This window comes from Pseudophryne corroboree, chromosome 6 (genome assembly GCF_028390025.1).
Source record: "Pseudophryne corroboree isolate aPseCor3 chromosome 6, aPseCor3.hap2, whole genome shotgun sequence".
In the NCBI taxonomy this organism is placed as follows: Eukaryota; Metazoa; Chordata; class Amphibia; order Anura; family Myobatrachidae; genus Pseudophryne; species Pseudophryne corroboree.
In genome coordinates, this window is record NC_086449.1 from 460,399,308 (window position 1) to 460,425,718 (window position 26,411).

The following is a 26,411-nucleotide window of genomic DNA, read 5'->3' on the forward strand; positions in this document are numbered from 1 at the left end:
AATAATAATAATAATAATAATAATATTCTTTATCTTATTTTATTTCCATAACAATTGTTTTTATTATACTGTAATTCTTTGATTAGTTTGTGTATTGTTAACACATTTGTTTTGAAGGGTTTATTCATTTTCAAAAGCTGAAGTACTAGATGAATCTTTCTGATACTGTATAACCCCCTTTAAGAAGATGAGGAAAAAGATGGAACTGAACGAATACCCTGTATTGTGTTGTAGTAAAGCTCTTATAGGATTCGCTGAAACTTTGTAATTTCCCATTGCTTTAGGAATGGTATAACCTTAAAGCAATCAATTCTAGTCACCCAATTCATCATAAATTGTACATTCTACAGTAGATAATTCAGATCGATAATCACAAAATAGGTTTCAGCTCTAATATGAAATAACCTACAGAACTGGTCACAGTGACATGCATATAGCTTAGTGACATGCTAAAGTTTTTCTCAACAGTAAATGTGAAATAGCATGTACAGTACCAGAATAAAAAGATCTTGCATAGATCACTTATTTAACTTATGTAACTTAATAAAAGCATAAAATCAGTCAATATTTGGACATACACCACTAGTTGTACTGTATATAGATTAATAAGCAGAATTTTCAATCATTATAATTCTGATTATGGTTTCACTATAAAGTCTTTTTTTTTATACAATAGTTTATGATCAGTATTATTCTATACATATCAATGTACATGGTCTATAATAGGGTTAAGCAACCCATAGCTCAATTGAGAGCTTTGAACATTTTTAAGTGGTACATGGAAAGTTCGGAAAATTTTTCAGCTACAGTAGGACCAACATGTAAATTCCAGACTTACATTTAGTCCACAATCTATATATATATAAAAAGCGAATACCACTGACTCATCACAAAATCTCCTGAACCATATGCACTAGAAACTTGACATTTGGACAGTAACTTGCTTTTGTGATGTACAGTAGGCACCCATTAAGGAGGGATTTTAATAAATTCCACCCACAATGGGGTTAAAAGGGGTGAGATGATTATTGGGAATTCCCCCCTCACAGAGGAGAGTTAAGACCCAGCCGGGGCTATAATGAAAGCATGGTGCCAGCGATACCAAGTTGCGGATGGGGGAGGACACAATGCTCTGATCCTGGACTTCATTGCCAGTGGCAGTTGCACAGCAGTTCATTATTTAAATAGGGGAGCCACATCAACTGCAATCCCTAAACACTGTCAAACATTGCTGGGTGTGGCTCCCCTGTTTGAATAATGAACTGCTCTGCAACTGCCACTGGCAAGGAAGTCCAGCCTTATGGTTCAGGAGATTTTGTGATGAGTCAGTGGTATTTGCCTTTTTAAGTAATTAACCAACCTGTTTCCAGTCAGGAGAGGTTAGTGTCTTAATTATCAGATGTTAACATGTCACTTGAACTAAACATTGCCAAACCTCTCAGAGAGCAATAGTAGGAAAGGAGAGATAGATATTTTTACTCTTAAATGCATTAAAGGAAAGCTTGATAGTCAGCAACTGCTTATATGCTGTGTAGAGGGTACAGACAGCTCTCCCAGTGACCTTAAGTGTTGTGTGAAAATATATTCCTTTTTACCTCAAGAGGAGCCCTAAGGAGAGCAAGAAGCAAAGGGCCCTAGGTGACCTAGGGCCCTTTGGAACAGAGTCAGCCTATCCCTGCAAACCTTACATATTTAACATACAGCCAGCGCTTTTCATCTCTTTATGATTATATTTAAAAATTCTGTAGGGAACAATGGGAATTTAGCTTGTATTTATCATTAAAGAGCAGTATGTTTATTTATTCAGCTGCAGATAGAAAACAATAACAATAAGCCTTAACCAACCATTGTAACTACTGTATAAGCCTGGTCTGTATATTTTTTTCACAGCCTGCTTGCTCTTTGACCCTATCACACTGGCTAGATTAATCACGTTATCGTTTGGTTTTCTTGTTTGAAATGTAATATATATACAAAGTAATGCATTTGTTGGAACACATTTTACTTCCTATTTCCCCAGTATTTTTGATCTATGAAGTGGTAGGCTCTATTTCTGGTTCTGGTCTATGTACTCCACAGGGTTGGTTTTCAAGCCATTTCCTGTTTGTGCCGTTTTGAGTGCTTTTTTTCCAGAGATGTGCGGATTTGGATTTACTCACTTTTTAACACCAAAATTGAAGTGAATTCAGATTTATCTGGATTTTTCTTATTGGCTATCTAAAACACGTGACATCCGGGAGCCAAATAAGGTGCGTTTTGAGATCCGGGAAAGTCCGGTGAAATCCAAACCTGCACAACTTTAATTTTTACAGCTAGTGGTGGATGTTTGGTTATGCTTTTCAAGCTGTTTATACACTTTGGTTTTATTTACATGCCCTATTTTGGTTTTACATACATGCCAAATTGTTACTTGTTGGCTTTTGTTGTATAGTTGGCACTCCACTTGGCACTTCCGGTATACCTTCCACTCATTAGAATGCATGACACCTCCTGCCAGGCCTTTTCTAATTAGGGTTGATATTTAAGTTGGCTCACAGTGAGTGATGTTTTTTCTTGGCTACTGTTACTGCACTTTAATCTGCTATTATGTCCAGAAAATGGTCCTTTATCAGGGTCCAGAGTCTTACCATCGTTCCTGGGTCCCTGAGTCTCCCTGTTTGGGTCATGGCAGTGCTACAGCTGTGTGAGGTTGCAGTGTATCTGGCAGAGTCAGCTGGTGTGAGCACTGGAGCTCAGGAATTGGGGACTCAGCAGGGAAAGGGAGTGCTTCCTTGTGTGTCTGCAGTTATGGGGGCCACCATGTTGGAGTCCATTGCATGCAGTATAACCAATAGCAGTGCTCTCTGTGGTTTCTCATCTAATCCCAGTCTGTTTTGCCTTTTAAAGGGGTTGAATCTGAATCAAACACTGCCAGTTGCTCTTCCTAGAAGGTGCTTCAGCTCTGTGCTCCCGCAGATGTCCTTGGTGCTCTAAATATCTGGGAATCTTCTGCTTCACCCTCCAGCACAATACTCCACTATCCTCTGTGCTCTGGTTCCAAGTTTGGTACCGGTACCGACTCCTGCGGCTGCCAGCTCACCAGGTGGAAGCTGTGGGTTATCCGGAGCTGTAGATGATTCCTTCAGGTCTCTGCTCAGTTGCCCAGTATTCAGTTGCTGCAATTCAAGACCTAACAACCTTAAGGTGCCCCTACATTAGATGATATTATGAGTGATTTGGCCATTTCCGATGGATCAGAACTGCAAATTGTGCGTAATAGTGCAGATCGTTCAGTGTCTGTGAATGATAACGAACACAAAGCAAGGTCCCACTGGTCGTTAGTCAGAGCTTCTGATCTTCCCTGCTGCAGGGTAGATCTGAAGCTATAATCAATGACAGCATGCTCCTGGATATAGTCACTCCCAAATCTTAAGATATATCTTAAGATATATCTTATGTGTATTGTACTATATCATTTGCCCAGGACTGCCGGGAAGCTGTAGGGGGAGTTCAAAGCAAATCGTTAATGAGAATGCATTGTTTACAGGTCTAGTTTGTGGGCACCTTTATGGGATCGAAACGTTGACCTTCCTGTATGTCTCTCGTGAGTTATTAAATCCAGTCTTTTGCTTTTTTGTATTTATCTTGGTGAGAGCTTGAATGTTTCTCTATTTATGGATTACTGGACTTTTGTCTTTATTGGTGCACCCGTGTGATGCCTTATCTAGTGTGAGTGACTGTATCTATACAGATCCAGATTTAGACCTCATGGAGCACTAGGCAAGATAACGGTTTGGGCACCCCATCAATCACACAATCAATCCCTAGCACTTTATTTTCATTCCTGATTCATGAGCCTTACATTTAGTTTTCAAGAATGGTGGACTAAGCGCTTTAGTACTGTAGATGTCAGGAATGAGCAGCTAGACCCTGTAGGGATACTCAGTGCTCTACTGGAACACAGTACATAAGAATGGGGGGCTGCACTTGTTTTGTTGTATTAATAAGGAATGGTACGAATATGGGAATTCAATAAAAAAAAATTGGGGAAAAAGTCACAGTGCTCCACAATCCGTGTTCAATGGATATGTTTGTATAACCAGTTGAACATATAAGAAGTGCACATATAGTAAGCACATAGAATGCGTGTATATTAATGTAAATTAGCCAAAACTAAATTCACATATAGGGGTATATTCAATAGGAGTCGGATCCATTCCGACGTGCATTTGTCGGAATGGGTCCGACAAGCCCTATTCAATGAGCGGCCAAATCAGACTGTCAGATTTGGCCGTTCCCTTACCAACCAGTGGGTGAGAGTACCTGGGCAACTGCAGAGGGGGAAACGGGAGTCTGGAGGTGGTGCTGCCATTACCGCTGGGTTCAAGTATGCCACATTGGAAGAGAAGGAGGTGTCATCAGTGCTGTCCGGAGGAGGTGCTGCCGCTGCGAGCAGGGAGACTGCAGTGGAAGGGAAGGAGGTGTCATCAGCGCTGTCCAGAGGAGGTGCTGCCGCTGGGATCAGGGAGGCCACAGTGGATGGGAAGGAGGTAGGAGGTGGTGTCATCAGTGCTGCCCACACACATGCACAGAACCTGGCGGCCGAGGCGCTGACCTATCTGCATGACCGTTCCCTCGTCTCATCCCCTCAATCTGACTTTTTTTAAAGTCGGATTGAGATTGTCGGAAAACAGGGCTAAAACCTGTCAGTTTTGGCTATGTTTCCGACAAAAGCATGTGGATCAGTTGCTATTCTGCTGATCCACGTGTTTTCTGACAACAACAGCCCCTATTGAATAGGCCAGATCCCCTTCTGACCAAAACCTGTCGGAAGCTACCACCTTTCCAACAGGACGCCAGCTTCCGACACTTATTGAATACACCCCATAATTTGTATATAAAAGTGTGATGTTGTTCATGCAGCAAAATGGAAAATAGTACAATTGTATCTTTATAGGAGGTTGGTTACCTCTGACCCCAGTGGTTTCCAAGTACAAGGACCACCGTTATTCTAGCACATGCCCATATCGAACATTGCCAGCACACACTGCCATCACTAACATTAAATTATCAGCAAACACTACCATCACTATCACTAACATTACACTATCAGCACACACTGCATCACTATATAACTCAATGAGCACATACTGCGTCACTTTCACTCACAATACATGATCATCGCTAACACTGACATTACACCATCATCATGCACTGCATCACTTTCACTGATATTATAGTATCACACACTGCATCATTATCATATACGTTACACGATCATCACACACTGCATTACTAACACTGGCATTAACCAATCAGCACACACTGCATCACTAACACTGACATTACATGATCCGCACACACTGCATCACTAACACTGACATTACATGATCAGCACACACTGCATCACTAACATTGACAGTAGACTATCAGCAAATACTGCATCACTATATAACGCATTCAGCCACACACTGCATTGGCTGTATCTCAATCAGCAGAGCCTTTCAAACTCAGCATTTGCTAGCTTGCACAGTAAACCTCCTGCTCTCATCTCTAAAACCTCAGTGGCTCACCTGTATTCCTTTCAAATTTCACTGTGGCAGAGCACTACAATAAAAAGTAATTTTTGGACTTAAGAGGGCAGGGACACAGCATTTAGAAGCTCCCCTTATTGTCTATAGCATTAGTGCTGCCCAGGACTCCAGGAGTCTGGATTACACTAAGGAAGCCGATAATCCTCTCTGCTAGCACCTGGGGGAAATGCTTCTCAGTAAGAAGTAGAGGAAGATGCCGACGGTGTCTTCTTCTTCTACATCCGGACCTATGGTAGTTGTGACTGCAGCTGCTCTCTAGGGCTGGATTTCAGGAGCCCTTAACACGGGCCCTTTGGGACCCGCCAGGCCCTAGTCGGATGCCAAGGTTGCGTGGCGGTACTTCAGGCCCTGCTTTTCACCACTTCCAAATTTTGGTGGGGTGAACATCAAATGGGAATTGTCCTCTGATACAAAATAGTAGGAAAAACCAGCACTCTCTAGACATCAAATGGCTTGTGTATTTTGAAAAAAATTGGCAAATACTGAATGGTTGTGACAAGAATAGCAAAGAGTTGCTAATCCCTGATGTCGCCAATTGAAGTGAAGTCTTCATTAATACAGTACATTGTCTCAGTCACCAGTATCACAAGCTTCTGTAATGCTTTTGAAATTTTCCCAAATCAGTCTTTGAAAAATCTATTATTTACAACCAGTATTATTAGTTCACATTTACTTTTAAGATTAATTTCATTTTATTAATATCTATATTTGCTTGTCTGATTTATCTATTATGAACATTTACATGAATAGCATATCATAACAAGTCATTCTACAAATATTTAAAAGCAAGCATTTAGAGCTGCTGTACAGTACTGCTGTGTACATTACTTCATCTAAAACCAATAAATCCAATATTGTTTTAGACTTATGTGTTCAAGCCAGTAGCAGCTTTAAACAACATCCTATATATAGTGCCTTCAACATTTACTCTTCCTTCTTGATCATTGATTGCATTTGGATTTTTTCTTGCCACCACAGGGGTCATTTTGCTGTGAAGCTTGTTTGCTAGAGGTGAAGATATTTGGTTATGCTGTCTCTTTCATTATGTGAACAAAATGTTTAATTTGTAGTGGAAAATGAAATGTTCATGCAGTAAAGGAATTTCATGGTGCATTATTTCCATATAAAAGGAAGGCGCTGAATGTTTCTTTGTAATAGCATATGATGAGTGTCAAACTGCATTCCCCAGAGCTAAAATTGTGTAGATTTTAAGTGTGTTTTAGCCTTTCATATTGTTTTACAGACTGCAGCTACTCTCTGCAAAGAGCAACATTTATTCCATCTGCATTAAATCAGTGCATCTTTCTTTCTCAGACATAATGCAGCTACTGTACTACTGCCAAACAATAGACTCTAGCTCTATCTACTGAATGTACTACCTCATACCTCATCATACCTCCCAACTGTCCTGATTTTCTCAGGACAGTCACATTTTTTTGGGACTGTCCCGCTGTTCCACCTGCAGGCTGCAGTGTCCTGCGGTGTGGGAGGGAGGGGGCAGTTGGGAGACCACTGTTACTCATGAAGTCGCTGCTGCAGCAGTGATTAGATGCTGTGCACATGTGCATAGTGTCTATTCATGGGAGGAAGGGAGGCTGGGGGCAAAGCCAGCGCTCCAAGAAAGCTGGGCATGCCCCCGTAGTGATGAAAATGGAGGAGTGGCTACAGAAGTTGGACCTTAAGAGTGTTGGATGGTATGGTTTTCTTAGCACTTTTAATGGTACAGTAGTTAATAAATAAAAATAAAATAAAAATGTTATCAAATGCAACAATGGATTCTAGTGACAAAATCTTTTACATGCATATAACATGATTTAACATGCGTACAAACAGATATCGCAAACAAAAAACATAGATACAGTATGAGCTAAACCAGAAGATCTCAAATTGTGTGACGCGGCACCCTAGGGTGCCTTGGGACACTTGCAGGGGTGCCCTGGGTTGGTGGTCCAGAACCAATTCAAATAATTTATGGTTAATGTAAAAGGCAAAACCAGTGCTGGTGGCTTCTAATCATAAAATATGAATCCTGTCCCTCACCAAATAACTGACCCTAAGGAAGACATATAAACACAATTTACTTAATTTAATTTTTTTTCTGATTTCTCTATAAGAAACTTTTGGACTAGGTGTGGCGTGAAAAATATTCGGCTACAGTACTCTAGGGCACCATGACTCAAAAAGATTGAGAACCACTGAGCTAAACTCAAATATATCACACTGTCTAACAATTTGCTGCAACGATTGTGTAAAGGAAGAGATTTACTTAAATTCATGTTTGCCAACCCTTAATCTATTTTTTAGTGTTTAGTGTTTTTTAGTGTTTTTCCTTATACATCACCAACGTGAAATCTATTTAAATTTAAGAGCATTAACATTGTTTATGTTCAGATTATTGTACAGATTATAAGAACATATTGAGATAGTGTTATCAATAAAGGAAACCAAGAATAATTTGTCAATAATTAATTATATTCATTCATAAACAATGACCATCTTTAACTGTGATTATTAACTTGTGTCCACAGGATGTTATCTTGTATAATTGTCCAGTGCTCCAGTAAAGTCCAATAAAATTAGTAACCTAGTAACCAAGAATGTTTTCAGTACAATGTTAGCTGTGGGATTGCCTGTGCATTTTATGTGAAGTGTTATTTATCTATTCTTTATAACAGGCAGAATGCAAAGTGTCCCTAGGTAAGATTCTGCAGATGTTCCTGTTCATAGAAGCTACCAATGAGAGCTGAAGCTGTAAGGCATGATATAAAATGAGTAGGTGTAATGTCAAACAGCTTGTAGGCAAATTGATACTGAAGTGGGTGATTCCACCATAGCTGAGCTACAATTAGCTTTGCTTAGAGTTGATGCGAAAACACGTAGGTGAAAGAAACATGCATCATTTTTTTGCAGGGTTTGCAGTATGTGCACAGACAGATCCCAATAGCACTAGGGTTCAACCCTTTTCTGAGAACACAGATTTGGGGCCTAATTCAGCATGGATTGCAAAAGCAAAATCTTTCTCCAATGGGCAAAACCATGGGGGTCATTCCGAGTTGATCGCTCGCTGCCGTTTTTCGCAGCATAGTGATCAGGCTAAAAACCGGCTGTTCTGTGCATGTGTATGGGCCGCAGGGCGCACGCGCTAAGTAATTTCACACAAAACTAGGCAATTTTACACAGGGGCGAGCGACGCTTTTCAGTTGCTCTGCTGATCGGTGAGTGATTGACAGGAAGTGGGTGTTTCTGGGCGGAAACTGACCGTATTTCGGGAGTGTGCTTAAAAACGCAGGCGTGTCAGGCTAAAACGCAGCAGTGGCTGGGGAAACGGGGGAGTGGCTGGCCGAACGCAGGGCGTGTTTGTGACGTCAAAGCAGGAACTAAACGGACAGAGGTGATCGCAAGCTAGGAGTAGGTCTGGAGCTACTCAGAAACTGCAGGAAAAGATTTTCGAGCAGTTCTGCTAATCTTTCGTTCGCTATTCTGCTAAGCTAAGATACACTCCCAGAGGGCGGTGGCCTAGCGTTTGCAATGCTGCTAAAAGCAGCTAGTGAGCGATAAACTCGGAATGAGGGCCCATGTGCACTGCAGGTGGGGCAGATATAACATGTGCAGAGAAAGTTAGATTTGGGTGGGGTGTGTTCAAACTGAAATCTAAATGACAGTGTAAAAATAAAGCAGCCAGTATTTACCCTGCACAGAAACAATATAACCCACCCAAATCTAACACTCTCTGCACATGTTATATCTGCCCCACCTGCAGTGCACAAGGTTTTGCCCATTAGAGAAAGATTTTGCTTTTGTGATCCATGCTGAATTAGTTCCTTAAAGGATAACAAACACATAGGGTGGTATCCTATTAGAGGAGATAAAACATAGGGTGTGAAAAACGTCCTTTTTTCACACTTTTTTCCGATGTTTCACCAATGTTTTTTTTACAGGCGATCCAAATAGGATCGCACGCAAAAAAACCAGCTTTTTTCCCGAAAAATATACAAGTTCAGGGAAACCTATGTGCTTTCGGTATAAACATGAGACGTTTTTGCATGAGACAGTCTAAAAAACCATAGAGGCATTGATTTAGTAATATATACAGTCAAGGGTTTTGTAAAAAAAATAGTACTTTTGTGATATTTTTGGAAGGTTAATGCATGCACATATAATTCCTCCTGTAAAGAAGTGTTCATACAAATTGGTTAAATCCATGATACATCCAATTTGTCTGAATTATAGATTTTATCCATTTTCCAGTGTTTGGGAGCAAATGGTCAAATGTTCTCTTCATTACCAGATTTTCATTCCAATCAGTCAGATCCAGCAGATAATTGTAAAGTACATGCCCAGCTTTAGAAATGTACAAAACGTGGCATAGCATGCATGTGTAGAATTGTTAACACTTTTTAAACTTTACAATAAATACAGCATACAGTAAGCTTATGAGTAAAATATGAAATATATAACCTTATGATGTAGTATAAATTAAAGTAATATATAACTTTATTGCCGAGTATACAAGTAAAAGTAGATATGTATAAGATTGTGGCGAGTTATACAGGTAAGGCAGATAATGTATTACATTGTGTCGGGTTACACAAGTAAAGGTAGACATGTATAAGTCTCAGATTTCAGTTCCATAGCACATGCCTAATCTTGCTAATAGCAGGACAAAACTGGGTGTGTGTGAAAACATTGGCGCTACTATGGGCATAAGACAGAGGGGGCACCTCCCTGATGGCACCTGTATTTGGCTTATGGTGTGCATGCAATGGCACTCTGACACATGAATAGCCATCCAAGATTCACTTGTCACATTCTTAGGACACACCTGGTCCCAGCCCTTTCTTTGTAATGTAATTACATCATGTGTGGGGTGTGAAAGGCAATAGTGGGACAGCCCAGACTGTACTAGTGTTTACTACAGCACTGGCTATGTGCACATACCCTTAGACTGGCCCAGTGCATTGGTAAAGTAACCCATATTTCTCTTGGCACAGTATAGTATCATTTAGGGTCAGCGGTGCAAGTGGGCGGGTACGGCGTAACGTTAAGAATTTAGCTACAGGTACGCCATACCCAGCCGCTCAGTGCGCTCAGTGTGCTCACCAAAGCCGCCGCCGCTGTGCACAGAGTCTCTGCCATGGCGCCTCCCCTTCCCAGCCTGTTGGGAGCGTGATCGTGATGCAGGACCATGGGGGCTGGCTGGGGGGGGGGTTGTGGCCGCCCACGTCTCTCTCTCCTTGAGCAGTGCAGCGGCAACTTGCAGGGATCACTCAGGGGGCATAAGGAGCACGGAGCAGGCTCCTGAGTACAGTGTACTGTAGTATGTACATACTATTTTAACATAACAGTCAAAGTGGCAGCGGCCTGGAGCAGTGTATGTAATCACCAGTGGGTATGATGATTTCAAGTACAGCAGCACCAAAATAACTATCCTTCCTAATATATGTGTGTATATATAATGTGTGTGTGTGTGTATATATATATATATATATATATATGTGAGTGTGTATATACATATATATATATATACATATATATATGTGTGTATGTATGTGTGTATCAGTGCTGCAAGTATGGCAGTATGGCATACTGGTAAGAAATTCCCAGCCGTACCACTGGGCCATCCACCATACCTGCAGCCCACTGCTGTGTGAGGGGAGGAGAGCGCAGCGCAGTGCCTCTCCTGCCCCTCAATGCTCTGTGATGTGTCCGGCCTCCAGCAGCAGTGGGGTGAATCTCAATAAGGCACCTGTTTGTTAGACAATCAGAGCTCGCAGACTGGTAGCCGCGGCTCCTGATTGGCTGCCGGTCCATGAGCTCTGATTGGCTAATGAACCGGTGCCTCATTTGAGATACCCACCACCAGAGACCAGACTTCACAAGCATTGAGGGGCAGGATAGGAGCGCAAAGCGCTCTCCACCCCTCACACAGCAGAGGCAGCGGTGATCAGCAGGGGGGCAGGGGGGCACTCAGGGTCAATGTGTATCTGGCACTGTGGGGTAATATGTATCTTGCACTCTGGGGCAATGTGTATCTGGCACTGTGGGGTAATATGTATCTGGCACTGTGGGGTAATATGTATCTGGCACTCTGGGGCAATGTATATTTGACACTCTTGGGCAATGTATATCTGGCACTGTGGGGGCATACTGTATATGGCACTACTGGGGGCATTTGTGTATCTGGCACTCTGGGGCAATGTATATTTGACACTCTGGGGCAATGTATATCTGGCACTGTGGGGGCATACTGTATATGGCACTACTGGGGGCATTTGTGTATCTGGCACCATGGGGCATTTGTGTATCTGGCACCATGGGGTATTTGTGTATCTGGCACTGTGGGGGCATATCAGGCACTGTAGGAGCATATCTGGCACGGTGGGGGCTATGTGTATATGACACTATTGGGGTCATATGTGTATCTGGCCCCCCCATATGTGTATCACGTCCCCTATTTTCATTGGCCATGCCCCATGTGGCATTCGGCCACACCCATTTTGTAAGACATTTTTACTACTTGCACAACTGCTTAGAGTGTATCTTACTAAACTGCTCATGCAATAATATAATGGTAAATTATAGCTATAAGTAATTTACTATCAATATCAGCCATATACTGTAGCTTTATGTTAAAAAACAGATCCGTATCAAAGTTCATGCTTAAGCCTTTGGCTTATCCATATCAACTAATCCACTGATCAGTAACCAGAAATATAATTGCCATAAAATGAATATTAAATATATTTTTAACACTACATTTTGGTTCCAGACACTGTGTTTTGTCTAAGATAAAGTTGTCTGTTATTTTATTTTCCCTCTCCGTCCCCCTCTACCCCACCCTCAGCTCTGTACAAGTGAACAAGCTTTCTTCTCTCCCACCTGGGAGGTCATGCTGTTGTGGAAATGGCAGAGAGGGATTGGCGTGTTTTCCCTTGTCCTTTTGATCATGTTACAATTCACTGACAGTATTAAGGTTCTCTGACTGTGAGCTTCATAAATATGTATAAACATTACAGTGAAGCATACAGTATACTGTAGAAACAATGCATTTTCTGGACTGCCTTTCTGAAATCCAAATGGTAAAACTTCTGGGAATTTGTCGGATTACTGAGTATGATTGATAATGTGCAGAATAGTAATTTCAGTGATTTACATTTTTTATAAAAAACATATAATCCATATCACACCTTTTACATATAATGAAAACACTCAACAGTTTGGCATACTCTGAACCTTCGGTGGTGATAGAACCTTATTATTGAACTACAAACCAAAACTCGTTAACATCAGCAGAAAGTATAATCAAACAGGAACTCATTATTTCTGTACAAACAGGATCAAACACATTCTGCAAACTTAACATGCTTTCTACATGGAGGAGAGGAACAAATGAAATCTTTCTTCACTATCACAATCTGGATAAACACACCTTTAAGCTACACCATGTTTTTTATCTACTGTTATCAGCAGCTGAACACTGATGACATCTGCATGTATAATAAACACAGATGAGAACAGTGGTTGCAAGAACAAAATGACATGTCTAGCAAAACTGATCACAGAGAAAATGTACATAGGGACAATACTTTATACTCAAGTCTGCACAGCAATTGTTCACTGAGTGGCAAATAAATGTAAAATTCTTTACTATGATGGTGAGTGTCCAATATTTGTGTGTTTGTGTGGGTACAGCATAGTTGCCGATATTCTGACTGCCCTCTCCCGCAGGAGGCAGCCAGCTTGGCATGGCGGGGGGCATAATGTGGTATACTGGTGGGCGTACAAAAAGATAGGTTACCCAAAGGTGCTCGGGCGCTTTAAGTATGGGATATTCCACCAACCAGCAGCCTCTAAAGGAAGGGAAGTCACTCCCGATTATATTACAAAAAAACGAAGTTGAGGCTGCGCTATATTTGATCAATTTGATGACTCTGGTGATATATCTAATAATAACACAATTTATTCCTAAAACATTAGTATGTACTTCAGTTTAAAAATGAATACATCATAAAAAATGCATGCATATCAAAAGTAAATAGTTAAAAATGTATAATTCATACAGAAAATGGATTAGGTTACCGAATTCGCCAGGAATTTGGAAAAGATTAGGTTTTAGGGAGTCCGTTCCAAAATTGTTCCCCTGTATTGATTAAGTCCAGCATAAACAAAGTCTCAGAGATAAGCAATATCCAATAGGATGGCAGAATACCGTTAGAGGATGATGTGCTCCTAGATCTTTGATGATGAGCTCCTCATGCAGTACGGTGAGTACACTTCCTTCGTGCAACTTAGCTATTTGTATTCTCAGAGTGGAAGTAGGTAGTCTGGACAAGGTTAGGGGATGGTCCGGTCCTCTGCTGAAAGATTCCTGGCGTGGGTCCCTTGTACGACGCGTTTCGCTGCAGTCAGCTAGCAGCTTTTTTAAAGGTATGGGGGGCGTAGCATGGCATACTGAGGGTGTGGCAGAAGGAGTGATGCAGAATAATGGCGGAGTGGGGGCGTGTCCACAAAATTGCTTCATCATGGACCCACCCCATTTACACAATGCCATGATTACAGGCATTGTGAAGCAGGGGCAGTACCACAATGACACGATTCACTGTGAATCGCATCATTGGTCTTTGGCTGCGGGAAAGTTTTGCACAGCTGCAGTAGGGTGTTGGTGGGTGGCAGCTTGCTAGGAGACCAGCCGCTCTTCTGGGGGTCGGGAGTGCCACCTCATTTTGGGGAGCCTGCCAGCCATTCTGGTAGAGTGGGCAAGTATGGGGTACAGCAGTGGCACTAGTTTATTATATAGACCACTCTGACATTTCAGAACTCTTTGGGCGCTATTCAATTGTTAGTGACAGCAGCTGTCACTCCTGCACACCCAACAGAGCTATTCAATTGCTTAGCTGAACCCGCAGGAGTCCTGCCATCGTGTTTCCAATCACAGCGGCTGCGTGTGACATCACGCAGCCGCTGCGATCACGCCCCCATCATGTCCACCATTTGCCCATCACCGCCCCTGTTTCTCCATCGTCGCCCCTGCAATGCTCTGTGTCCACCCTGGAAATGGGCCCAATGTCTCCAGACTATAGATACATAAACAAACAATGAAAAGCTGGATGCACATGCAGCAGGCAGTAATCATAAGTGTAATATGAAAAGAAAATGGTGAAAATAAGCAAAATGCTAAATAAAATTAATGAAACATATATACTGAGGTATTCTAACAGAAAGAATGAATACAAAGCAAAGATAGTAAAGGAAATAATGTAACCCCTATGATTTATTAAGCATCTTGGGGTACATTGTATCCAGCTTGAATAACAATCTGGATTCAAGCTGTATTACTATTATTATTATTATTATTATTATTATTATTATGTTTTTAGAAATGCCCCCCTCCTCTCATTAGTGCAGGGATATGGTATATAATATTTAAATGGATGGAAGCTAAAGCATGGAGAGTTTTATGAAAATGCTTGGTGATACTGTAGGTTGTTTTGACCCTTTTCAATGGTATATCCTATAGCAGACCCCTTTCAGATATAGCCTTTGGACCTGGGATATTACCGGGGCTTGCAGCTTGACCTGGGTCTCAGCTATGTGGGAACAGACCTGACATGGGCCATATATCCCAGGTCCATGACCCTGCTTGGCAAGGTTATTCCCATGATTGACCTGGGTCATCTGTACTGGTAACGGTGCGAACTCGGATTTTGACCCAGGTTGCACTGAAAATACTTGATTGGCTATTTGAGGATCTTGCAGATGACCTCATCTGCAGGCACCAGAGCACAACTTACATTGAATGCCAAGGCAGACATAAGGTAGTGTAAGGGAGTATCATATGCTCCTTAAATTGATTCTCAGTCTTCCCATGTAATGTATACAACTAATTTACTGATGCCCAAGAGAAGATGCTTAATTTACATTTTTTTGCTTTTACAGGCAAGGATCTTCAATCAGCATGTACAGTACCTACATTTGAGGCAATATGGACATTTAAAGTACCTGTTTTTATCTCTGTCTCAAAAAGTGACCTACCAGTGATAGCCCTTAGTGAAGATATCTGTATTCATTACCAGATATTATATTAATATAATATTTAATTCCGTTTGCTTCAGAAAAATGGCATAATACTAGTGTTATGTAACAAGTATAAGTCATGGTCACTTGCAAGTAATGGCCATTGTGGTTTGGCTTTATTATTGGCCACTTAATGGCATTGGGGGTCATTCCGAGTTGATCGCTCGCTAGCAACTTTTTGCAGCGCTGCGATCAGATAGTCACCGCCTATGGGGGAGTGTATTTTCACTTTGCAAGTGTGCGAACACTTTAACAGCCGACGGCACAAAAAGTTTTTTGAAGTTTCTGAGTAGCTCTGGACTTACTCAGCCACTGCGATCACTTCAGTCTTTTTGGTCCCAGAACTGACGTCAGACACCCGCCCTACAAACGCTTGGACACGCCTGCGTTTTTCCAAACACTCCCAGAAAATGGTCAGTTGACACCCACAAATGCCCTCTTTCTGTGAATCACCTTGCGATCAGCTGTGCAAATGGATTCTTCGTTAAATCCATCGCCAAGCACCGATCTTCTTTGTACCCGTACAATGGGCCTGCGCATTGCGGTGCACACGCATGCGTAGTTTTGACGAGATTTAACCTGATTGCAGCGCTGCAAAAAGTTACTCGCAAGCGATCAACTCAGAATGACCCCCAATGATAGAAAGATTAACCTAACAAGTTATATATCTTATTTTTGAGGACAAGGTTGCTGGTTCTGTATAGATTCCAAACTTCTGCTTTAAGTGCTCTCAACTTTTCATAATCCTAGACTTGGTTAACACATTTTTTCAATGATCTCATCAGGTACACTTCGGTTTCTTCTTCATTACTAGTGTAATGATATGCGGCAAATAGCTCAGTAGAGAGGTATATTTGGTGCAGTGTCTAATAGCTAAATCAGGATCCACAGACAGCTTTTCTGGTAAATAAATAAATGAAAAGTTCTTTACTGTCTGCATAAATAAAAAGAAACAAAACAACAAACAGCCTATCCCCCATTCAAGGCGACTATCTCTCTTCTTGAGCCCTCACTGTAAGTGAGCAGATAATCTGCCAACATAAACTCTCCGACAAAAGTCTTACACTCTGTTTCTTTCATACTAACACAGGCTCCAGCTTGGTCTCTGGCTTTGAGCTGCCACAGCTGCTCCCATATACTTTTCCAGTGTTGCTTCCTAAAGGGTAACACAGGCATTGGCCTGGTCTTTGGCTGGCTGGGCTGCCTGCCACAGCTAAACAGTTGCAGTGTAGGGTCCACTCTGTCTGCCACATGCTTAACCCTGGCCATATGGCCTATATCACTGCTTCAGCCCCACCTGGGTTCTGCGCAAAAGCCAGCCTCTAAGTGTGTTCCCACACTCCTTTTTATTCCATGTGTGGGTGGATCCCAACTGTCCCACACAGAATATGCTGCTCACCAGTGCCACTTCTGGTTATACTGATGCATCCCCCTCCCCAGCTCGAAACCCCTGGGTTGAGTGACATAAAATAAGTCATTCTTATGGCAAAGTCCCTCTTCACTATTGTCATGAGGGTCACCCTCTGCATCCATGATCATCCAGGCTCTTGTGATCTCTGGGGGTCTCATCCTCCAAGTTACAGAGTGTATTTTCCACTTAACATTTTTCTCAGTTAATGTTACCCCTTGAACTTTTTGCTTTCTAAATTAAGCACTTGAGATTTATTCTTGAATATATCAGACTTTAAGAATTTTAGATAATTTTTGCCAAAGTGCCATACTACTTCAAATTCATAAAAATCCTGCAAGTTCTTTTACTCTGAATCCTCTGGTTCAAAGAATGACTTTTCCTTTGTTTCTTTTTAACCAAATAAAATAAAAGTTTGTCTTGTTTAAACCTCTTCAAGGCACACATTTTGGCCAACTACTTCTGGTCATATCTTTAACCTTCAGCCTTGAAGCACTGCATTGGCTACTAGCACACCTCACTGGTAACTCATCTTCTTTAAAGGAGCCATCATTTTCCTGAGAGCCACCAGCATCACAACTTCTGAGACTTGGCTTTATGTCAAAAGACCATGTACTGGCACTGACACTAAGATTCTGGACTCTCATGTCCATGTAAGATACTGGAGTGGTGTGTTTATTCCATTGATCCACAAACTTTATCTCACAACTTTGATGGCTTTCTGGCACATCAATAAGAAATATCTTTTACATTCTTGTGTGCACCTTCTTTTTGGGACTCGAATATATAAAGAACAACTTCTACATGTTCCACCAGCATTGGTTGTAGTTTACTCTCCACAGAGGTATATTTTTAAAATTCTGTTTAGCTGGTCTTCTTGCTTTAAGCTTTGTGATGTGAGACAACTTCACATCCTCACAGGCAAATTCATCTGCATTGCAAGTTCCTACCATGTTGCATCAAGGCATTGTTTCACCTTCAGACTGTCATTATTGCCTTTAGGTAAGGTTCTCACTCTGTCCTTGTAATTTTCCAGCCATGCCATGCGCATGGTTAATTTCTTCCTTCAAAGTTTTACTTTGCTCCGCTGCTTTATGCAGACATTACTCAAGAAATACATTCCTTTCTGTGAGACCCTCTGAAACTTCTTTGGCTGCAGTCAAGTTGTATTGGAGTGTCTGTATTTGTTCCTGAAAGCTTGCTTGAAGATGGACAGTCTCCATCTTTTTCCTCATGTTCTTTCTCGCACTAAGGGTGAGTGTGCAGCATCTGGAGATATTTCTCCTTTACTCGACAATGCTTCTCAGCCAGAGAATCTCTCTCTAATTCACACTGTTTAAATTTTGCTTGTGTGCACTCTGCACCAGTCTGATGTACTTTTACACATTTTCTTTATTCTTCCACATCATGCTTAAGATTAAAACACCTTTTTGCACAATTCAACCATCTAATTGTCTTTCTTTGCAAAAAGCATCTAATTTTCATATTTTGTAATGCACATTTTTTTCATCAGCCTTCTTAAGGAGTTCAGACATGAGAGAAAATTTGATGACTATCTCTTTAAGAGCCTTAACTTCCAGCTCTCTCTTTTCTTGCTCTTGTTTCAGGGATATTTTTAAGGATGCAACTTCACTATGCCTTTAAGGCATATAGATATATTGGTTCCAAATACTATCAAAGCAAATGCTTGTAAACCCGATCGTATTTGGAATCAATATACCTATATGCTTTAAAGGCATAAGCCTCCCTACTAATCTCTACATTAACTCAGGAACTGAGACTGATTAGAGTTTATAGCACTACTTACTGTATATATCTATCTACACCTATTGTCTAAGGAGCCTAACACAATTTTATAGCAACAGCTACTGGTTGTGCCGCTTCAGCATTTCTTTGTTTGACATCCACAGAAGATATGTGGTTAGTGCTCCAAGACAATCTCCCTGTCTAGTTCCTTCAAAAACTGTGTGCAAGTGTACCTAGAAGAATTGATGCTGTTTTGAAGGTAAAGGGTGGTCACACCAAATATTGATTTGCTCTAGATTCCTCTTCTGTACATTTAATATGGATTTTGTTTATTGATAAAAATAAACTATTAACACTTCTATTTTTGAAAGCATTGTTACTTTGCATAATTTTTTCCACACCTGCCTGGAACTTTTTCACAGTACTGTAAATAGTCAGTAAAAGTGCACAGGAAAATCCACATGTATGGGATGGCCAAGCCCTTGTCCAGGTATACACCAACTCCTTGATTCTGAAAAACAAAAATTTGTTTTATATATATATATATATATATATATATATATATATAAAAAACGTATATATTATATACATAATCTGGCCCTATATCATAGTAGACCTTTCTACACATTACACATATACGATCTGAGATTGTGTTTCTCTATGCAAAGTATACTTAGACTGTTATACTCCAATAAAACCTTGGTCGTGTAAGACATATTGCCACTTTACAATCAGTAAATTCCATGCTCTAAATGTACACCAGTGCATCAAATACAAACCTAATATGTTTTGTAGGTTAAAAGGCTTACATAAAATCATTGTCAACTCTTAATGGGTAAAACAAATTATGAAAGTAGTACGAAATATCTAGAGACACATTTATAATTGACTAAATGCTGGCAAGCTAAGTTACAATCAATGCTGTTGTGCATGATGCAAATTGCATTTGTTAGATCATAGAATAAAATGTTATGGTTTAAAATGTGTAAAAGAACAATTGCAAGTTGGCATGGGGAAATGGATGCAGTGGTACCTACATTAAGAGAGGGTGTACATGGGCTGTTTGGCCTGATGCTTTTGAGTCCCCATGTTAACTGTGACAAACACTGCAATGCAGCTTGGATTTTCCATACTCTTTGATATTGGAAGATATAACCTGCTTACTGTAAGCAGTGGCAGAACTAGCAAGAGGTAGGCCCAGGTATAAAAATACAATCCCCACGCAACACATGTGCACACTAAAGAAAATTAAGTGGTTAGTGGCGGTGATTCAGACCTGATCGCTGGGCTGCTAAGAAAAGATAATTTCTGCACCTGCCGTGCTTGCGCACAAAAGCAGCAAAAGGGATGGGTGTTCAAATGGGTATTATCCTTACCCCACAATATACAATAGCGCTTTCACATATAGGACACCCTTCCCTTTGCGCTCCTTACAACAATTTCAACAGTGATTATAGATAAGGGCTCTACTTAGCTTAAAGCTGATGCTTCCAATAACTATAAAAATGTCTTCACAAGAAATATGTCTTGCACATGAATGTTATAAAATATGTCCAGGTGGTGGTACATGTAAGAAAACAGAAAGATGATCTAGTGCAATATGTTCACCAAATGTGTATCTCATATAGACATTCTCTGTTATTCCAATAAGGATAAATTGATCCAATGGACATAAAAACAAATACATTTAGTAAAAGAAGCACAATAGAAAATGTCCGTTTCTTCATAAAAGGACAATATACATTCTCTGATGTTACAATCCAAATTTATGAGGGTGGCTTCCTACCAGAATCCAGATTAATGAAGTGCACATAGGAAATTCTATAGATGTAATGTATCCCCGGGGAAGAATCCACTCCAAAGATGGGCACCCCATTTCCTCCTCGTCTGGTCAGTCAGTCGCTTCACCCCGTTTCGATCAGTCCACTGATCTTTGTCAAGGCATGCGTGGCTGTGTCCCCTCCTAGCCCTTATATATGTGACTAAATTGGCTTTCCTGATTACTGGGAGGAGCCACTCTCATTTACAATCACTTAGGTGTTAATAAATCAACATTCTCATTATTTCCCTTCGAAATTATCATAATCCATGGTAACAACATTAGTTTATCCAAATATGTAAAAATTGTTTTGTTTATATCAAGAAAACATGAGAAAAAGCTTAAAATCAAAGGATTTCAGACGCAGGAAGTGACAATTCCTTCCTAGTCTATCTGGTCACAAGATCATGTGACCAGATAGACTAGGAAGGAATTGTCTCTATCTTGTGATGTGGAACCAAAATATAGGGGAAAACAGGGATGGAATTAGAGGACACAGGTCACTTCCTGTGTCTGAAATCCTTTGATTTTAAGCTTTAAATGGTCAGTTGCTACCCACAAATGGCCTCTTCCTGTCAATCACCTCGCGAATGCTCGTGCGATCAGAATTTTTGCACCATCCTGTTGCTGACCGGCGATGCCCGTTGTTGTTGTCCGACACATGCGCGCATTGCATGCGCATTTATGGCATGATCACCCACTGTGCAAAAACAGCAGCGATCAGAAATGAATCACCCCCTAGTACATTGTTGCAATGTTTGCATGTGTCCCCTCCACAGCAGTGTTTACCACACATTCCCCCTTGTGTACCTTAAATGCCCTAAGCATCTGTCACATGTCCCCCATCAGTGTGTGCCCTTAAATGCCCTAAGCTTCTCTGTCACATGGTCCTCCAGCAGTATATTCTGCTACATAGCTCAGTATGTGTCCCCATATGTTGCACTACATCACTACACTACGTGCCCATATACGCTGCACTACATCACTAAACTACATCCCCCTATAAACTGCACAACATCACTACACTACAGCAGTAATTTTGTTTATGAAAATTTTGACTAAAAAGTATTCGTTGACTAAATTTTATTTTAGGATTAAAATTAACCCAAAATTAGATTAAAATGAAAAATGAGATCCACTGACTAAATCTTAACTAAAACAAAGCAAAAAAAAAAGCAATTAAGACTAAATTTAAAATCCTAGTCAAAATTAACATAAGAAGAAGGGTTTTTAATTTTTAAAGAACAAATATGTATTCTAGATATATGCAGAAAGTAAATATGACCTTATGACCTAATGTGAAGTAAATATGATTGTATATTACACTTGTTTGTTCTAACAAACTTAAGGCATGGGGAAAGTACTGGAAGGTATTTTAAGAGATAGAATACAGTTCCTTGAAACCAATAAGGTTATTAATAGGAACCAACATGGATTTGTGAATGATAGATCATGTCAAACTATCTTAATAGGCTTTATGAAACAGTTAGTGCAAACCTAGATCAGGGTAAAGAGGGGGCTGTAATCTTCAGACTTTGCTAAAGCCTTCGATACAGTACCTCACATGTGACTTATCTACAAATTAAGAGAACTTGGGTTAGGGAACACAATATGCACTTGGGTTGGTAATTGGTTAGATAAAAGGGAGCAGTGAGTGGTGGTAAATGCGCTTGTGCATGTCACGCAAGATGACACGGATAAAGAATTCTTACACCACAGACGGTGATGGGGATGTGTTGCGGGAGTTTGCATCTCTTGCAAAGGGGGTGCAATTGATGATAGAGGCTATCAGGGATGTTACATATTAATGATACCACACCTGAGCAGGTTGAGGAGGCTTTTTTCACTGAAAATAAAAAAGCCTCGCTAACCTTCCCTGCGTCAAAGGAATTGAATGCTATATTTGAGAAAGCATGGGAAAACCCTGAGAAAAAATTTCAGATCCCTAAACGGGTACAGAAAACCCTCCGATTGTTGATGCATCTGTGTCCAGACTCTCAAAGAAGGTAGTTTTACCTGTTCCAGGATCTACCGCCTTAAAGGAGCCGGCTGATCGAAAAATTGATAACACATTTAAATCAATGTACACTGCTTCAGGGGCCATATTACGTCCCACTATTGCTAGTGCATGAATTGCAAAGTCTATAGTAAAGTGGTCGGCTACCTTACTAGAGGATTTCGATACAATGGATAAGGGTGATGTTGAATTATATTTATGCAACATTCACGATTCAGCAAGTTTTATGGTAGAATCAATGAAAGATCTGGGTTCCATGGCTGAGGGAATCTCTTCCATGTCTGTTTCAGCTCGTCGGGGACTGTGGCTGCTCCAGTGGTCAGCCGACATGGAATCCAGAAAGAGTGTGGAGTACCTACCCTATACAGGTCAGGCTCTTTTTGGGGAAGCTTTAGACGTGTGGATATCCACGGCTACAGCGGGTAAGTCTCTGTTTCTTCCCTCAGCTGCACCTGCACTGAAGAAATCCTTCTCTTCTTCAGCAACACAGTCCTTTTGGACTAACAAGCCTAGAAAGGCCAGACCGATCAATACCTTCTTTAGCAGAGGTCCAAGAAACTTGTCGCTGCAGGTTCACAGGAACAAAATCCTGCTTCAGGTACGCCAAAGTCCTGCACATGACAGTGGACCGCACGGCCTGGAGGTGGGGCCAGTGGGAGCGAGACTCAGACAATTCAGTCACGCCTGGGTATTGTCCGGCCTGGATCCCTGGGTGATAGATATTTTATCCCAGGGATACAGGCTGGAATTTCAAAGTCTCCCTCCTCATCGTTTTTTCAAATCAGGCTTACCATCTCTGGTGGCAGACAGCACTGTCCTACAAGAAGCTGTCCAAAAGTTGGTGGAGGCACAGGTCATTGTGCCAGTTCCTCCTCATTCGCAAACCACAGGTTACTATTCGAACCTTTTCATGGTACCTAAACCGGATGGTTCGGTCAGGCCCATTCTGAACCTAAAATCATTGAACCCTTTTCTAAAGGAGTTCAAGTTCAAAATGGAGCCTCTTAGGGCAGTGATGTCAGATCTGGAAGAGGGGGAATTCCTCGTATCCCTGGATATCAAGGATGCGTACCTACACATTCCGATCTGGCTGCCACATCAGGCTTATCACCGCTTCACATTACTGGACTGTCATTTCCAGTTCCAGGCCCTGCCATTCGGCCACTCCACAGCACCGAGGGCGTTTACCAAGGTGATGGCAGAGATGATGGTTCTCCTCCGCAAACAAGGGGTAAACATCATTCCATATCTGGATGATCTGCTGATAAAGGCATCATCTAAGGAGAAGCGGCTGCAGTCCATTGTTCTCACAACCTGCCTCCTCAAGATCCAATTCTGATCCTTCCAAATTCACATTTGGAACCAACCCAGAGGTTGTCCATTCTGGGAATGATCCTAGACACAGAAGTGCAGAGGGTGTTTCTTCCGCAGGAGAAGGCGTTGGTGATACAAACAATGGTCCGGGATGTCCTGAACTAGCCTGGGTGTCGGTTCATCAATGCATTTGCCTGTTGGGAAGGATGGTGGCCTCTTACGAGGCTTTCCAGTACAGGAGGTTCCACACTTGGGCCTTCCAACTGGATCTCCTGAACAAGTGGTCAGGATCTCATTTCCACATGCACCAGAGAATACATCTGTTGCCGAAGGACAGGATTTCACTTCTCTGGTGACTACAATTACCTTACCTTCTGGAGGGCCGCAGGTTCGGGATTCAGGAATGGGTCCTTCTAACCAAGGATGCGAGCCTTCTGGGATGGGTAGCAGTCACTCAAGGAGTAACTTTCCAAGGAAGGTGGTCAAGTCTGGAAGCCGGTCTGCCCATCAACATCCTGGAACTAAGAGCTGTCTACAACAGTCTTCTTCAGGTGGCCCATCTTCTAAGAAATTGGGCCATTCAAGTGCAGTTGGACAATATAACAACAGTAGCCTACATAAACCAACAAGGTGGAACGAAGAGCAGAGCTGCAATGTTGGAGGTGACAATAATCATCCTCTGGGCAGAAAGACACGCATTGGTGCTCTCAGCAATCTTCATTCTGGGAGTGGACAACTGGGAAGCAGACTTCCTCAGCAGACACGATCTCCATGCAGGGGAGTGGGGTCTCCATCCGGAGGTGTTCAAGGAAATAACAGACCTTTGTGGGTTACCCCTAATCGACATGATGGCCTCTCATCTCAACAAAAAGCTTCAATGCTATTGTTCCAGGTCGAGGGACCCACAAGCAGTAGCAGTGGATGCCCTGGTGTCTCCATATGTGTTCCAGTTGGTGTACGTGCTTCCACCACTTCCACTCATTCCAAGAGTAAGGAGAACAAGAGTTCAAGCGATCCTCATTGCTCCAGACTGGCCAAGGCGGGCTTGGTACACGGACCTTCTGAATCTCTTGCAGGAAGAGCCGAGGCCTCTTCCTCTTCGGGAGGACCTGCTGCAGCAGGGTCCATTCACCTATCAAGACTTACCGCGGCTACGTTTGACAGCATGGAAGTTGGGTGCCTGATACTTGCTTGGAAGGGCATTCCGAAGGTCATTCCTACCCTGATACAGGCTAGGAAAGGGGTAACGTCTAAACATTACCATCGTATTTGGAAGAAATAGGTCTCTTGGCGTGAATCCAAGACGTTTCCTATGGTGGAGTTTCAACTCTGATGTTTTCTCCTCTTCCTGCAAGCAGGTGTGGCTATGGGCCTGAGGCTGGGATCTGTGAAGGTCCAGATTTCGGCCTTATCCATTTTCTTCCAGAAACAATTGTCTGTCCTCCCTGAGGTTCAGACTTTTTTGAAGGGAGTTCTGCACATCCAACCTCCTTTTGTACCACCTACGGCGCCTTGGGACCTTAACGTGGTGTTGCAGTTCCTCCAGTTGGATTGTTTTGATCCTCTACAGGAGGTTGAGGTCAAATTTCTTACATGGAAGGCTGTCACGTTGTTGGCCTTAGCTTCGGCTAGTCGTGTGTCCGAATTGGGGGCTTTATCCTGGAAAAGCCCTTACTTGATCTTCCACGAAGATAGAGCTGAGCTCTGGACATGTCAGCAGTTTCTTCCGAAGGTTGTGTCAGCATTTCATATAAACCAACCTATTGTGGTGCAGTGGCTACTGACTCCTCAATTACATCAAAGTTTTTGGATGTTGTGAGGGCTCTGAAGATATATGTGAAGAGAACTTCTCGCCACAGAAAGTCGGACTCTCTGTTGTCCTATATGATCTCAAGAAAATTGGGTGTCCTGCTTCTAAGCAGATGATCTCTCGCTGGATTAGGTTCACTATCCAGCACGCTTATTCTATGGCAGGATTTCCATGTTCAAAATCTGTTAAGGCTCACTCTACACGTAAGGTGGGGTCTTCCTGGCTGCCCGGGGTGTCTTGGCTTTGCAACTTTGCAGAGCTGCAACTTGGTCTAGGTCGAACAAGTTTGCAAAGTTTTACAAGTTCGATACTTTGGCCTCTGATGATCTGAAGTTCAGTCAATCAGTTCTGCAGGAGCCTCCGCGCTCTCCCTCCTATTCTGGGACCTTTGGTACATCCCCATGGTACTAATGTGTACCCCAGCATCCTCTAGGACGTAAGAGAAAATCGGATTTTGGCTACCTACTAGTAAATTCTTTTTTCGTAGTCCATAGAGGATACTGGGCGCCCGCCCAGTGCTTCGTTTTCCTGCAATCGTTATCAGGTTCAGTACATCTTTGTTTAGTTAGGTACTGCATTGTTACTTGGTAAGTAATGTTTCAGCAGTTGCTGAGAGTTTCAAGCAAGTTAGCTTGATGTGCCTTGTATGT

The 26,411-nt window shown here is 41.8% G+C and overlaps 1 protein-coding gene across 1 annotated transcript in view; it reads left to right on the plus strand.

Moving 5' to 3' along the window:
• Positions 1–26,411, plus strand: part of GRM8 (glutamate metabotropic receptor 8) — a 1,527,000-nt gene that overhangs the window by 470,677 nt on the left and 1,029,912 nt on the right. The gene's annotated exons all lie outside the window — the stretch shown is intronic.